The sequence below is a fragment of the Artibeus jamaicensis genome, unplaced genomic scaffold (genome assembly GCF_021234435.1).
Source record: "Artibeus jamaicensis isolate MK-2021 breed Jamaican fruit bat unplaced genomic scaffold, CSHL_Jam_final contig_859, whole genome shotgun sequence".
Taxonomy (NCBI): domain Eukaryota; kingdom Metazoa; phylum Chordata; class Mammalia; order Chiroptera; family Phyllostomidae; genus Artibeus; species Artibeus jamaicensis.
In genome coordinates this window covers 890501-904582 of record NW_026521989.1, presented here as the reverse complement: position 1 = coordinate 904582, position 14082 = coordinate 890501, and the positions used below count along the sequence as shown (strand labels likewise).

Genomic DNA, 14082 nt, shown 5'->3' with positions numbered 1-14082 from the left:
CCCCCTAAGACCGGCAGCCCGGACGCCAGGGGTCAGCTGGGGTCAGTCGAACAGGAAGTCGAGCTCTGAGACCTGGATCACGAGCTCACAGATGGAGCGACTGCCAGGACTCAGGAACACACTCAGCCTGTCCTCGTGATGGCTCCTGGCGAACTTCCAGAATTTTGTCTCTCCAGCTGTCCTGAGGCCACAATCCCAGTCTGGGTGACATGAACTGGCGGCGCCCTTCCATCAGCACCCAGACCGGCAAACCCTTCAGCTAAAATATGAACCTGCTGGGGGCTCCCGGGTTAATGAAGGGCCTGCTCTTTCCTTCAGAAGAAGGCGCCTCCGCTTCTGCCTTTCCCGCCTCATTTACACGTGGGTTTACTTTCTAAATTACCCGTAGCCTCGGGGAAGGTTCTGTGTTTAGTACCATGTAGACTCAAGGCCAAGCGCTGGCCGTCATCGCGTCTCGGAGCTAGAGAAATCCATGCCAGTGCTGGCTTTCCGTCGGCTCAGTCATTGGGATTATTCTCATCTCTGAAATAGGGGAGGCGGGGACTGCAAGGAGGCCAGAGTCCCTGAACCACAACTGCATTCTGGATGAAAACAGCCTGCATTATGCTGCCGGAGGAGAGTAACAATAATTAGTATGTGGGTCTTTGTCAGGCACGGTCTGCGAAAGGTCTCCAGACCAGATTCCAGTGGAGAAAATTAGGAAAGAGGATACGGGGTTGAAATCGTCACTGACAGGGCAGGGGGATGGCGGAAGGTTGGTTTTCGGCCCCACAGGTCCAAGCCCCAAACTGGCAGCGGTGGCCCTCCCAAGAGGAAAGACCAAATCTCCACATGTCCGGCATCTCCTGTGTCCTGGGGGCTGCATCCCCGGGCAGCTGCTGGCCCGTGGTGGGCAGAGTTGGAAGGTGATGTAGAGAGGCAGCCTTCGAAGAAGAAACAAAGTTAGGTCACCCCGCCATCTGTCTAACCCGGAGCGAAACCCTGGCAAGCAGATTCCTGGAGGTTGAAGAGGGTCATCTTGGGGAAGTTAGTCCGTATGGTCCTCTTAGCTCCCTGCATCAGGATCCCGCGTGGGCTCACGACCACTCCATGGTCAAGTTCAAGGTGGTTTTGTCACAAAGGCACCTTACACCCACGTATCTGGGACCGTGAGAGCAGCAGAAAGCCAAGCACAACAGATGCGGAACTCGGAGGGTGAGAGAGGACGGTCAGGTTAGCTCGCCGACCTTGGGACAGTCCAGGCTGGCCACCTTCCCCAGACCACGGGGTGCTTCATCTCTCCAAAATCTCCTCGTGAGGACGACCTGACAGTTTTGGTCACGAAGAAGGTAGACACTAACATTTTCATCGGCATTTTAAAAAACAGTATGGATGCCACTGAAAGGAAGAAGTATGTTTTCGTTTCCGTCCTAAATGACCACAGCTACTTTCTCCCATGAGCACGGGTCTGACAGACACTGAGCGTCTTCGCAAACCCTGGAATCCAGGTGCACTGGGCCACCTGTCCTTCCTTCCTCTTCCCCTTTGGTTTTTTCACACAGCGAGCGCCCAGAAGCATGTGGACATTTGGAATGGCCACCAAGCAGCAAGTAGCGTGCTGATGTCTCACAGAAGTTAAGTGTTTCTGTGTTTCCTTAAAAAAATGAAAGTCCCCCAACTCTGCTGTTGCAGCCTGCACCCCCTACACGCAGTACGAGAACCAGTGGGGTGGTTCTGTCCCAATGAACCACTTTTTTGTAGACAGGCCTGCATTTGGTTGAGTCCACGCATGGTGTGAAGGGCTCCTGGGCTGTAGTTTGCTGACCCTCATGCAAGGACTGTCTAATGCTGTAAAGTATAAGTCCCAGGAAGGTGGACACAGGCCCTAAATCTTTATTGTTTCAGTCGATGCCCATCCAAACCCAGGTGTTAGTATACCAGTGCCTGAGAGGCACATCTTAAGGGTCAAAGGGTGATGACCCATGGGTTCAAACCAATTCCTGCAGGTCCACAAAGCCCCAGCACTCTTCCCTCCACCATATTGAAATGGGGTCTGTACCCAGGCCCCCAATTATTTGCTCTTAAACTCTGTGAGGTACAGTAGCTCCTTTGGAATGTGGTGAGTGATGAGTTTAAGCCGAGCCAGCCACTGCCCTGTGTCCTGCCGGGCACACTGTCCAGCTGCATCGAGGTCCAGATGCCGAAGAGTGTAGAAAAGCAGGAGACGTCAGGGAGGTGCCTTGCTCTCAAGAATGGCTCCTCCTTTCCTGTCTGCTCACCCACGTGGCGTTTTCACCTCCGTGTTGTGGTGACTGTTCTGTGCAGGGGCGTGCACGGTTATCACCTTTCACATGTCCATCTCCCTCCTTCTCCGAAGCACCGAAGTACCGAAGTTTATCAATTCCTGGTCATTTCTAAATTCTCCTCTTGGGCACATTGACGCCTCTGATTATGGCTTGAGATACAGGGCCTAAGTAAACTGATCGTTCTTGGGACAGATTAAACAGTTTTCTATTTCCATTCCTTTTCATCTGTTTTCAGAATTATTATTCCCCCCCAGTTTCTCAGAATCCTGGAGGCGTGAACAGAAGGGAAGTATTGCAGAGAGGGTGCTCACTGCTGAGGATTCGGCACACTGCTGGGGCCCGGGCAGCTGGTGAACCAGTAAAGGAGGAACGCAGTTTGCCATGCAAGGTTCTCAGCCCTGGAGGCCTCACCCACAGTGGTCGGGGGTCTCTCTCCCTCAGCCCTGCAGCAAGGACAGCAGCTCACCCAGCGAGAGGAACTTCCTGCATCCGAGGAGACAGGGAGGTCAGCGTGCCCCTCCTGAACCTCCTGCTGGTCTGCTAACTGTGATTCAAAGGGACCCGCTTGTCACCGCGGGGTATTATGGGGAGGCCAGCCCTGGGCCCAGACACCAGCATCATTTTAACACGTCATATGTTCACTGGAAAACAATTTTAATGGAAACCCCATAGCCATGCTCACTGGGTATTGAGTAACAGCCCTCACTGTATACAGTACTACCGGGGGAGGCTGGAGTCGGATCACAGATGAAAAGGAACTTGGTGTAAAGTAATTTTCTTAGAGATGATCTTCCAAGAATGCCTGGCTGGCGACGGAGAGGTAATAGAATATTTCCCACTAGGCAAGAGAACACTTTTCCCGTGCAGGGCAGATGCGTCCTCCACAGCTCATTTTCCGTGAAAACTTGTTCCTGGTCTAATTTGCTAACGTCGGAACTTAATAGTGATCATAACAAACCGGGGGGCTTTACCTAAGTTTCAGCAGACCTCCCGCCTGAACACACATTTACAGTAATGAGCACGGTGTTGGTGTGTTCTGCTGGGGAGTTTGGGGGACAGAGCACCATCTCAGATTGAATAATCCGGCAAAACAGACATTCGTAAAAAAAAATAGATGAATCAAGAAAAATGTTGCTGAACAAGAAGGGTTCGGGTTTCTTTTTCGTGGAAATTCCCCACCCAGAGAAGTTCCCTCATTTGCAGAATATACTGGTGAAATTGTTTCTTTCACCCCCACTCAATTCATTCCCCGAGTCTATCTTGATTTTACACCCTATATATTCATATATGGCATAGCACGGTATGGTGGGTAATAATACAAGCACGAAGGAACGTTTTATCATTTTGAACCAATATTTCACGCCGCAACACATTTTACTGTTAATCTGAATTATCTGGTTTGTGAAGTATGTTCACTGGAGAATTTACTTTGTAACATAACGTCTTGGTTTCTTTCATCTGCTCTTTGCTGAGAAGATCATCACAAATTCACCGCAATGACATCAGGGTGTGTCTTTCATTGACTGGTTTATTGCACTTAAAATAATGTCCTCAGGCTCCTCCATGTTGGAGCAGGTGTCAGAGTTTCCTGGATGGAATCAGCCGTCAGATGAAGAATAGAACAGTGTCTGAAATTATGTCAGATTCGTTGCGAATGTGCTTCATGTTCTCCGCAGGGAAGGAGGGGACTGGAGGGCAGAAACAACTGGCCAGCCTAAGCCAGGGCTCGGTGCTCACCTGTCAGTGCTGTGAGCACACCCTTGCCACCAGCACACAGTGGGTGCTTGCCCTCAGATGGGGATGTCGGCCACCAGCACACAGGGGGTACTTGCCCTCAGATGGGAATGTCGGCCACCAGCACACAGTGGGTGCTTGCCCCCAGATGGGGATGTCAGCCACCAGCACACAGTGGGTGCTTGCCTCTAGATGGGGATGTGGGCCACCAGCACATAGTGGGTGCTTGCCCCCAGATGGTGATGTCAGCCACCAGCACACAGTGGGTGCTTGCCCCCAGATGGGGATGTTGGTTAGCTGGTCGTACCTCAGTCGGGCCTTATCACAGACATGCAACCCCAAAACACAAAGTCCTTGCCTTCTTTGTGTGTCTCCCAGGATATTAAAAAAAAACCGCATTAGTCATCTTTGGGAGGACTTTATTCCCTTGATTCTGCCCCATTGCCCATCCTGCACCCTCTCTTTTATCCCCCTTCCCCAAACCACCTCTTTTTCTTTCCCATAGCTGTTCTCTTCTCCCAGCTCACAAATCTCCTCAGGCAGAAAAAGTGGTCACATGTTTATGGGCATCACTGTGAGTCCATTTTAGCTTGGTTTTACCTGCGTTGGGTCCCTGTGCCTTAGGGTCCAGCTTAACATGTGATTCCCTGGCAAACCATCGGGGGCGAGAGGAGAAGAGAAGAGGTAACTCAAGCAGACAAGTAGGTTTGTAGAAGGTTAGCATCAAGCATGTCACTGGGGCAGGCTTGGGTGTCTGGTTGTGATATTGTTAGGAATGTGTGAAATACAGGGACACAGGGCCTAGGGCAAGACCAAGAGCATTCCCGTGACCTGAGCCATAGACAGGTCACACACACACACACACACGTCCCCCAGGGAATTGAATCAGGATTTGCATGGCTTCCCATGGGCTGGAATCACCACCAGGGGGCTAGGTTTACCGTCAAAGGGTGAAAGACGTATTTAAAACAGCACAAGATGTCATGAAGCCCAGGGAGGGACCCTGCAGTCCACCTGCAGGGACAGAGGGGCAGTGGCCACCCGGTGATGTTAGGGCGACACCGTCTGGGGCTACAGTGCAGAGAGGACGCAGGTTGGAAGGGGTGGAGCTGGAACGAGCCCAGACACTGTGCCAAGGAGGTTCCTCGTGGAAAGGAAAGGCGGGGCTCTAACTGAGATTCTCACCCCAGGGCGTGTTGGTCCAGGTCAACCGGCATTTGGGTCCCACACAGACACTGTTTTATTTTTCAGTTCTCTATGGAGAGTTTCGTCTGCACTCTCAGTGATCTGATAAAAGCTCCGTTTGAACGTTCCCAACCTCCCGTCCCAGGAACGCGTTGGAATCAGAAAGATGTTGGCCGCCTGGAAACCATATATCTCCTCCTGGGCTGGCATTGACATGTGGCTCTCTGCCTGCCCTCACGTGGCCCGGGGACAGCGTTAGAAGAAAATGGGCTGTGCCTGTGTGGTGGAGGAAGAGCAAAAAGAAATAAAAGAACCGAAGTATTTTCTTGTGTAATGAGTTGAAGACAGAAAGTAACTAGAAACGTAGCTGAGAGAGACAGTGTCGGACTTCCTGTGCAGTCTGACGTGAAGGAAGGGGGCCAGGTGGCACGCTGGGCGGGCTGGAGCGCACCTGTGGGCTCGGAGCCGATCCCTTGGACAAGGACCTGCACACAGGAAACACCCTCCAGAGGTGCGAACCCCACGGTGCACGACAGTGGCTAAGGGTGATGGTACTCATGCCCCGGGGCCGCTGGGCCTTGGAGAGGACGCAGCCCGCAGTGGGCTTGGCTCCAGACCCGAACACCCAGCACAAGAAGGAACTGGACAACCTGACGAGGTGGAAAAGATGTCCCCCAGCCCCAGAGCACGAGGTGACAGAGCAGCCTCTTTGAGGGAAGAGGGGTGTATCTGGGTCCCCGAGACTAGCCCTAGGGGCCGGCATCCACTAGAAGAACTCACAGGATGTAGTGTTTATATTAATGGCTACGGTTTAGCACAGTGAACCCTGCAAAGGAAAAGCAACAGAGGGACAGGTGCCAGGGGGCAAAATCCAGGGGAACCTGGTGCAGCTTCCACGAGACCTCCCCCCTGCAAAGCCACATGCAATTGCCCCCTGACTCACGCTGTCAAAGTGCCGTCTCCTATAGAGGGTGTCACGTCGGCTCAGGGGTTAACACTCCCCTGCAGGGGGTGGGGGCCACTGGTGAGTCCACTACAACATTAGCACGAATAAAAACTGACTCCTCTCAGATGCACCCCTTTGTGTTTGGCTTATTGTGGGACTGTCGCGGAAGTGAGAGTTTGGCGTTAAAATCCTTGCCCTGTCCGTTCTTAGCTCTGTTCATTTGCCCCGATGGCTCAGTCCTTATGGGAGCACACAGTGCAGCTGAAATGTTTGGGTTCGGCTTGAAAGAAGTAACTCTGCCGGCTTATAAAGTGAGTCCAGCAAACCCAGGGCACAGGGTAGGTGCCGTGTGATCATGTGTTCGCTTCTCTGTGAGCTGAGGGAGGATGGGGCTGCTGGTCAACAATTGGATTAGACCCTGTTTCCCTATTTTCCCCAGCCATCCTCAAACTTCAACTGGGATGCGAATTAGAGATTCGGGCTCAGTGTGTGGGCAGGGGGACCCGCCACGTTGAGTAAGGAGGTGCCAACACCACCATCCGCCCTTTCAGGTGTGACAGTGTACAGTCGTGGGGAAAAACATATAATATCGTTGTTACAGACTCTGTGTATTTGCACACCAAACAGACGCTTCCTTCCCAGCCGCTTCCCCCTCCATCAGTGAAATCTGGAATGGCACGGGGACAGTGTTCCAATGCCACTGTCTGAAGGGCGAGCTGGCTGCCCTGGGCACAGTGCAGGTTCTGAGACCCCATGCTAGGAATGCGCTTAGGAATTTGATTTTTCTTCCTTGTTTTTAAAGAAGTCTGTGTCCTGTGATGGATGTTGTAGAGATGCCAGGATTTTACACCAAGGAGCTCACAGGCATCCATACGACAGGCAGAACAGGTGTGTGTTTGTGCAGCGAGCAGCTGGCTGACAGTGCGTATTTATTCTGGTGACACGGAGGGCGCTGATGGAGGTTTGGGGGTCTCCACAACCCTTCCAAGCCATGCCACAGGGCACCCTCCCGCAGGTCCCCATCCGAGAAGCACATCAGAAGAAGCAAGGGCCGCTTGTGAAGTCTGTTCACTTCTGAAAGCTGTGGGACTCCTCAGATGCCAGGGCATTGTAAGGACAGAGCTCAGAAGACACGCCCAGGAAATTCTGCACGGCCCTTTGACTGGCCCTCTCCTGCCTGAACCAGGGACCTTCACAATCCTCAGCGTCTTCTCTTCATCGCCTTCAAAGATGACCCAGGGTGTCTTTGACAGTGAATCTGACGGGGGAGGGAAGCTCTGGCCCTGTGATCACAATCCTATCTTGTCCATAGTCATCAAAACAGGTGAGCAGGGGCCCTGCAAGCTCAGCGTTGAGATGCCTGTCGCCAGGTCTGTCCCAAGGCCACCTGCCGCTGGCCCAGCACAAGGAGCTCCTGGGCACCAAGTTGTGGAACAGTGGGGAGGGGAGAGGTGCCAGCGGTGGCTCTTTCTTTGCTCACACAGCCCAGGAGGCTGGGGTGAGGGGACACGTTGTCACGGTGGCCTGGTGGCCATTCCGGGACTGCCGCCCGTAGCCCTGATGTCTCAGACAGCGGCGGTGCGGGTCACTGCACCATCTGCCTCCCTGGCGACAGGAGCGAATGATCTGCTTCCCAAACAGAACCTGCTGTGGGCACCTGACTTAAGGGTGAAGAGTGTGCAGACTTCGAAAGTGGCTGAGCTGCTGGAAGAGTCGACGCTGGGCTTCTTCCCGTGACATGTTTATTAATCATTCAGGCTACGGGGAGAACAGGATGCCTTCTGGAATTGATAGGAGTAGCCAAGGGGTGCATATCACCGGGAAAAGAGGAAAAAGAGGACAGATGAAGCGAGGAGACCAGAATATTGCATGCTGACATTAAAAATACTGCTGGGTAGAGCCTCACATGGGCCAGTGAGGCAAAGTGCATGTATCGTGAAGTACATGTATGTGGACTTTGCGCTTATTGTCGTGTTCATGAGTGGGTTATGCTGTTTATGGTTTAATCGTCTAAAAAGTACAAAACATTCTCTAGCCAAATGACCATTGCCTTTCACAGGGATCGACTTATAAGACCACGTAGTTATTCCAGTCACTCTCCTCACTACTGAAAATGTTTTTTAAAAAAAAAAACACCTCCTTCAGGGCCTAAGGCGTTTTCTTTCAGTGCTCTTCTTAATGGCCGCTTGCCCCCATGGAGTCTAGGCCAAGCTTGGGATGATGCAAAAAAAAAAGTTTAAAGGAAAAATGTGTGTGTAAAGGATGTGGAGGGTTCAGAACATCCTGGGGGAGGAGGTGACCGAAAGTGTGGGCGATGTCTTCCGAAGGGAGACCTGAGCTCAGGAGGTGGCAGGCATGCAGGCAAGGACCTCAGCGACCAGGGAGAAGGTGGCAGGACAGTCGATCTTGTGGATCGGATTCTGCTGTGACCCCAAGGCCCGTGAAGGCCGAGGTGGCTCTGAGTGTGAGCCTCTGCTCTCCGGGCCCCTTACGGATTTCATGGTTACTCCCATGAGTGCTCTTCTCTAAAGATTCCAGGGACTAACCCAGCCAAGAACTCAGGGAAGGCACCACGAGGTTGGCCAGAGCCTGGGAACTTGATACGTACACCAAGAAATCTGTTCCCTCTGCTCCAAGAGCCACGTCTGCGGCTGATGGAAGGGTCAGTGAGGTGATTAAATTGTACGCCTCTCCACTTGGCCAGGCTCCGGGGCTCCGGTGTGGGTGTCTGGCTTAACACAAGTGTACATATTGCTATGAAGGTATTTTGTAGCAGTGACTAATATGGAACATGCCTTAAGGTGAGGGGACTTACTGTTCATAACACAAGAGAGCCGCATCCAATCCCCTGAAGACCTTATGGACAAAAACAGATTTCCTAGAGGCAGGGAAATTCAGCCTCGAGGCTCTAATCTGAAAACCCTGGGTGTATCTGGCTCATTTCAGACTTGCCAGCTGCCATGACCTAGGCAGCCGATTTCTCACAGTTTCTTAATGTATAGATAGATGGGTCTATAGACAGAGCGGTAGGTATGGATGGATAGATACAGAGAGATACCAATAGGTAGCAAAGATAGACACATGTCTCTGAATCTATCTATCTATTTATTTATCTATGATTTATCATCATGGTGGTGTGGTTTCCCTGGCAACCCCTGACTGATAGATAATCTATCAATAATATAGCGAGTGAGAACAGACACTCACAGGTAAAACTCATACTTTCAAACACCAGCTTCCTTTGAACTTGACCATGGCTTTGATTACCCACGTCTGCGGCTTCTGTGTGGAAAAGAACACAATGTTTTGCCTTTTATTTCCAGTTGCCATTCCCTATGTTCCCTGTTTTCCAGCTTCACCGTGATATATTCTCTTTCTTTTTTACCTCCTAGTCTGTTAGTAATATTCCTGCTCTAATATTCAGTATCAATGCTACGTTCTATTAATTACTTCAGTAGGTTTGTGTGCAATGTGATGACCCCACAGGCATCACTAGGTCAAGAAGCATGACTTCCTGTCTCCCAGGAAGTGAACACAGGCTTTGACCACAATGGATTCACATACCAATCACGTCCAGTGAAACAAATTAATGGTGCAAGAAGTCTACCACCGATGTCTGAACCGTCGCACTAGGCACCCGTGTTATGAGGCTTACTTTATTTACAATAGTAATTCCCAATCACTTCTTTTATTCTAAATGTCATTGTACTTTTGGATAACAAACCCAACTGTGAACTCACAAAGCGAATGTTTACAAAATCCAGGCAGCTCTATTATTCCACCAAAGGTCACTCAATAATTTAACAGAGGTTTGGTGTGAGAAAGTCTCCGTACAGAAACATAGCTCATGCTGTTTCTGATTGGAAAACAAAAACAACCAATTGTTTTCATCTCTGCAGCCCTCTCACGGTATTTTAACAGAATATTCCACAGCTAAGAAAGTTTTTACCTTGTTTCTGTCTAGTTTGCATGTGCATTTAAATGTTAAACAGAAGAAATAGATTCCTAGGAGAGAAAGAACATATGTAAAACCTGTGTGATTATTTATTAATAAAAGAAGAAACTATATTACAAAATGAAGTAAGAAATCTGCTTCCTGGAGAACCCTTTGCTTTTAAAATCTATTTTCTAAATCACATTTCTCAGTTTCCTGCCCTCCTTAAATTTTCTCGGATGTCTTTGCAGCGATACTGCTCTGCAGATGCCTGAGTCCTCTCGGATGTACAGATCACATGAGTCCGTAGCCATAGCAACAAACAGCACAGGTAATGGCTTTGATTTTACACAGATTCATGAGCCCTGAAAATCAGACCTTTTGCATCCCAAGGGGAAAAAAAAATACTCTGCCCTTAGGCAATCAGTATCCCAACTATTTTTACCAATTACAACCATAAGGACAAGGGATCGCTTCAAAATTAATGTAGGAGGAAATAAAATGCCATACCTAAAGTAAAGAGCCTATTCTGAAGATGTCGAAAGTGTAAGTCATACATCAAAACAGAAAATCCGTACACCCCACTACTTCATGTTACTGAGAAGCGGACTCTGAATTACATTATAATTTGGCGCTATTGACATGTTTACTAGTTTGAGAACTTGCGCAGGACAAGAAGGGGACCTTAGCTTTGCTTTGCAAAGACAACGTATTGCTAGGTGCTGTGTCCATCTTCCGCGAATTCTCACCTGGTCAGCTCGGTGATAATGAAATGTCTCCTCACCAGGGCACGACCTTAAGTAACAAGCCCCGCATCACCTACTGTCTCTTTCTATCAGGGGCAGACGCTGCATGAACACCTGACGTTCCTCACTCTACACCACACGTTCTGACCCTTTCCCAAGGTCACCTTGAAAACAGAAATTTGAGCATCAATAGGCTTGACTCTTGCTGGGACCAACTCATTTTCCCCCCAAATTGCCAAGTCATCTCCAGAGTGGGGGACACTGAAATTGAAGTCTTGTACCGGTTCTTTCCCGCCTAAAAATGATTTTCATCAGCCCATCCTCTTGGGCTGAGCCCATCCATTACTTTGGAGAATCGGCACTCCTGGAGGAAGATGAATTGCTGAGTGAGGAAAGGCAATCTGCAGAGACTCCAGGCTGTAGGACTCCAGCTCTGTGACGTTCTGGGAAAGGCGAAACTATGGGGACAGTGAAAGTATCAGTGGTTTCCGGGGATGGGGGTTGGGGTATAAACAGATGGAGCACAGAGGATGGATGCTTAGGGCAGCGAAACTGCTCTGTGTGGTCTTATAATGGTGGATACTCTTGGTCATGCATTGGTCCAAACCCACAGAATCTACAGCACTGAGTGGACACTCAGGTGGTCTATGGACTTTGGGTGATGATGACGAGTCAACACAGGTCCATCCGTTGTGACAAATGAACCGCTCTGCTGAGTGACGTTGATGATAGGTGAGGGGATGCATGTGTGTGGGCAGGGGGGTACACAGAAAATCTATGTACCTTTTCAATGATGTCGCAATCTTTTTTTAAAGAGTTTATTTATTTTTAAAGTGATGGGAAGGGAAGGAAAAAGAAAGTTAAAGAAACATGAATGTGTGGCTGCCTCTCACGTGCCCCCCCCCACTGGGGGCCTGGCCCGCAACCCAGGCATGTGCCCTGACTGGAAATCGAACCAGCAACCCTTTGATTCGCAGCCCATGCTCAATCCACTGAGCTACGCCAGCCAGGGCATGATGTTGCAATCTTCATACTACTCATTTTTTTATCGTTGTTCAAGTACAGTAGTCTCCATTTCACTCTCCCCAACTCCCCCCCCCCCCGCCATCCCCACTTCCTACAGCCCCTTGGTTTTCTCCCGTGTCCTTAATAGATGTCCCTGATGGTGTAGCTCAGTGGATTGCGAACCAAAGGGCGCCAGTTCAATTCCCAGTCAGGGCACATTCCTGTGTTGCAGGCCAGGTCCCCAGTGGGGGCCATGGCAACGACACATTGATGTTTCTCTAACTCTCTCCCTTCCTTTCCCTGTCTAAAAATAAACAAAATCTAAAAAAAAAATATATGTCCCTGAAAACCGTTCTCTCTTTTGCCCCATTATGCTCCCCCACCTCCCCTCGGATTACTGTCAGTTTGTTCTTTATTTCAGTGTCTCTGGTTCTATTTTGCTTGCTTGCTAACTCTACTCTTATAAAAAAAGACTTTAACTCTAAATTTTGTTTTAAATCAACATTCAACTCTTCTTGCATCCTGGTACTTCCTTAGGTCCAAGCACACTCCTTGGTGCTTCCCAAACAGATGAGGGAATTTTTAGCAAATAATCCGTCATGCTTGTTACTGTTCTTCTTCTCTGTCTGTCTCTTACAACCGGAGACCTGCTAATGACGATGCCACAGACTGGTGGCAGGGGCCTCATGGCAAGGCCGAAGCTCTGCCTGTGTTCTGCCGTCCTTCCTGTGAATTCCCTACGCTCTGTTCCCAGAAAGTCTGGCCTCTGGAACACTGATTGTGTTTGCTTGTTGACTGTGTCCCGCACACTGGCCACTTTGCTGGGCTTTTTGCAAATGCGTTTTTATCCCATGGTCAGAAACACACTACCAAGGCGGGATTTCCTCCGTCTCCGTGTTACGGATGATTCGCTGAGGACTATGGATGTTAGGTGGCTGGACAAGGTCCTACAGGAGCAATTCTGAAACTTTATTCTGGGTCATCCCTTTGGGTCCTTCCCACAACTTTGTCTTGGGGTCCAAGTCCTACTATTAAAGAACATTCTGATGGTGTCAGAACAGCTTCTTCCCAATGGAAGAACCACGGAGTCTCAGCCTCACAGGCCGCTCATTTTGACGCTTGGAAAACAAATTGCCGAGTGGTCGTAAAACATGTGGGCGTCCTGACTGAAAGAACTTTACAGGGGTCTTATTTCTCGGCATTTGTTTTGTTTGTGTGTTTTTACAACCAGGACTTGTTAGAGTATTCGCACGCTCAGTTTCATCTGTGAGGGTGGGGTAGTTCGTGTCCATTCACACAGGCGTTGGGCTGCAGAACTCTGCTTTTTTGACACACCCCCTACGTAGAAATAAATCTCAGGAGAGTGTCCTTCTAATGAACTGCTGTGTGGAGGCGTTACTTTTGAATGCCCTGATATGCGGGCACATAAATGTATGTGATACAAATGCCCATGAATGGCTAGTAGAGTGAGCCCATGGCCACCTCTGAGGCCAGACCTACCTGCACAGTACAATCACAGGGGAGTTTAGGAAACAGTTTCACCGGATTCTGATTTCATCGGCCTGGGACAGAAGGCTTGAGAGCCGCTCAAGGTTGTTCTGGTGCAGGGCCACGGTTGAGAACTGACGGCTTAGAGCTTAGTGCAAAATCATGTATCCAATTGCTCGGCCATAGTGCCTCTGACCCGTGGGTCCACCCAGGGAGGAGAGACAGAGAGGCGCTCGGTGACGGGGAAGTGGGAGCAGGGAATCTAGGTATAGAGTCCGAGAGACAGCCCTCAGGGAACACTGAAAGCCCCACATGGGTGTCAGCAGTACCCAAGTCTTTTAAGATCGGAGCAGCTCATGTTCTTAGACACCTTTGTAAACAGAAAGAGGCCTGCACCTCCCCCTCCGATTTACACTGTTGTTCTCTGCCGGTCCTGGCTCCTTGGGGACATGCCGCCCGGAAGGTGTTGACATTGGAGTGCAAAGAGCTGGCCTGCAGGGCGATGAATTCTATCACAGGGTGACTTCCACTGTGCCGACCACACGACGGCATCAGTAAACACTCATCAAGGTGCGCACGGAGTCCTTGCGTTTAAATTCTAAATGAACGCGTGACCTAGACACATTCATCAGGAACCAGCCGTGTGCCAGTCATGTTAAATCAGTTCCAAATTACAGATTTCAGTCCTGTAAAATTGCTGTCTCTAGCACTGGGTGCAAGCTGCAAATCACATGTGCCTGCTCACTGTGTGCGCTGCTA

At 50.0% G+C, this 14082-nt stretch overlaps 1 protein-coding gene across 1 annotated transcript in view; it reads right to left on the bottom strand.

The window, feature by feature from the left end:
* Window positions 1-9347: 9347 nt before the first annotated feature.
* The window catches only part of PNPLA4 (patatin like phospholipase domain containing 4), a 68544-nt gene continuing 63809 nt past the window's right edge, over window positions 9348-14082 (bottom strand). The window contains exon 8 of the mRNA XM_053673440.1: window positions 9348-9432. The gene's annotated coding sequence lies outside the window, so the exon portion shown is untranslated. The remainder of the gene's footprint in view (window positions 9433-14082) is intronic.